Genomic DNA, 2,177 nt, shown 5'->3' with positions numbered 1-2,177 from the left:
ATGCACCTTCTATTGCAATGATTACAAAAATCAACTTGCAGCTAACTTTGACATACTTTGGGTTCAATATCAATAAAGCACTGACAACTAGCTAGCATTGAATAGCTTCTTATAGCTACTTCATTTGCAATGACGTACAGAATGATAAAATATCTAGCAAATTAGCAATTAATAGGGTCTTATCTCTTTAACTTTTTAAACTACTAATATTTGCTTGTTTCCTAGCTAGTACTATTTATCTACCTTGATTAACAACACCACCATGAATAATGCATGCTCTTTTAAATACTATGAATCTACCTACCAAGATAGGGGTTGGTAGTCATTGAACTCATCTATAGTCTTAAACGTGTAAAAGAGAAAATCTCCAAGATGCATGATTTCATTCCAATGCATAGAAGATACATAAGAAAAAAAAATGAGCAGCATAGAAAAAGATAGATTAATAAAACCTTCAAGAATCCAACTTCAATGACAATCATAACATGTGTAGGGTCCTCAAGCTCTGACTGACATCAATTTGCCACAAATTTTGAACCTAACAAAGAATAATGAAATATTCCTTCAATAATCTTCCTTCACCAACTATTGAATTATATTATAAATAAATAAATAAAAACATTATTTTGGAATAATGATCTGATTAAATCACATAGATCAATTAAAAAAAAAAAAAAAGGAATGTCAAACTTTTTCCAATTTGTCTTCCCCTTGTTTATAAGACAAAATTTAAATTTGCATCTACCCATGGTAATTATTCTTTGTCGTCAAAATGCTTATATGACTTGAAAATTAATTAATCCCACAATTCTCTTTTTACAATAATCATCTTCATTCCCTCTAGAGGCTCCTGGACCAACATTTTACTCACCAAAGTCACTATCTCAGCTGACCCCAAAGTTCATTACCACGTGTGGCTAGAAATCACTCCCACAAAATTACGTGGACAAGGCAAAACAAAAAAAACCATGATATTGGATGTGGTTCCTTATCCTCATTATATTACATTTACACTGCACCCACCATTGACAACTCAGTCCCCTTCTCTAAACTCTTCCATCTCTTCCCACCAAAACCCCATAACCAAGAAAAGCTCATAAACTATGGATTCTCTACCATTGAACCAATCTCTCTCTCACCTCAAACTCTCTCCCAAACTCTTTACTTTCCCTTCTTCTTTTCCTTCCCAACAATCTCTCACCCTCAAACCAAACCACACTAACCCCACTATTTTCAGTTTCACTCTCTTTGCAATTAAGTTCAATAATCGTCACAATCAAACAGAGTCATTTTGTTCTATTGCATTGTAATCACAGTTTTTATAAATTCAAGAGATCTAGCAAGCACACAAAATAGAGAAATCTAAAGGTTATGTTTAGTTAAGAGGGATACATCAGAAGAGAAGAACATGGGATTTGAGGAAACTCACAAATTCTAATGAACTTCAACAAGATAGGAATCAAATCAAAACCTTGGCATTACAAAATTCCTGGATTGTCTTTGTCCATCATTTAACCACTCTGGCAGCAAACAATACGAAATATTTAGTTTTTTTTTTTTTTTTTTGTAAAGTGAGAATTAGATGGAAACACAAAACAATTACTCCAAAGTCAATATATGCAGAAAAGAAATAGGGAGACATGAGAAGTAAATGTGAATGTACAAAGAGATATAAATGGCTTACTCATCAACAATGGAGATCAATGAGAGAGAAAGAGAGAGAGGATCGATGAAAGTGAGAGCTTACCGATCAATGAGGGAGGAGAGGCGTGAGGTCTGTGGGAGTCAAAAACGCGTGAGGAGAGGAGCACGAAAGATAGGTTAGGGTTTTTTTTTTTCAAATAAAAAAAAATGAAAAATAAAATTGGCGCTGAAAATTGGGCATGGCGCTAAAAAAAATTAACATGGCACTGAAAAAAACAATTAACCTGAAAATTATGCTGGCGCTAGGAATTGATCCCTTGAGGGAGTGCTACTCCACAAAGAAGTGCTACCAGTAGACTACCAAACAACATGTTATTTATAAGTGGACACTAAATCAATTTATTCTAACACTAGTGGACATTTAAAGTTTTCAAGAACAATAAAAGAAAAAAACATGCAAACACATTTTTTTAATATGCTTTCCAAAAATTGATAGTTATGATAACAAAAATAGTAAATTCAAATTATATTTT

General features: G+C 33.0%; 1 long non-coding RNA gene across 1 annotated transcript; it reads right to left on the bottom strand.

The window, feature by feature from the left end:
* Positions 1-1,469: 1,469 nt before the first annotated feature.
* LOC142631020 (uncharacterized) lies at positions 1,470-2,002 on the bottom strand. Its single transcript, XR_012843488.1, has 3 exons — positions 1,929-2,002; positions 1,748-1,776; positions 1,470-1,520 (listed from the first exon to the last, which is right to left on the bottom strand). It is a non-coding gene; the product is annotated as an uncharacterized LOC142631020 (long non-coding RNA).
* Positions 2,003-2,177: the final 175 nt, after the last annotated feature.

The sequence above is a fragment of the Castanea sativa genome, chromosome 4, assembly GCF_040712315.1.
Source record: "Castanea sativa cultivar Marrone di Chiusa Pesio chromosome 4, ASM4071231v1".
Classification (NCBI taxonomy): Eukaryota; Viridiplantae; Streptophyta; class Magnoliopsida; order Fagales; family Fagaceae; genus Castanea; species Castanea sativa.
The sequence above is the reverse complement of the archived record's forward strand: the minus strand, read 5'-3'. Positions and strand labels throughout refer to the sequence as shown.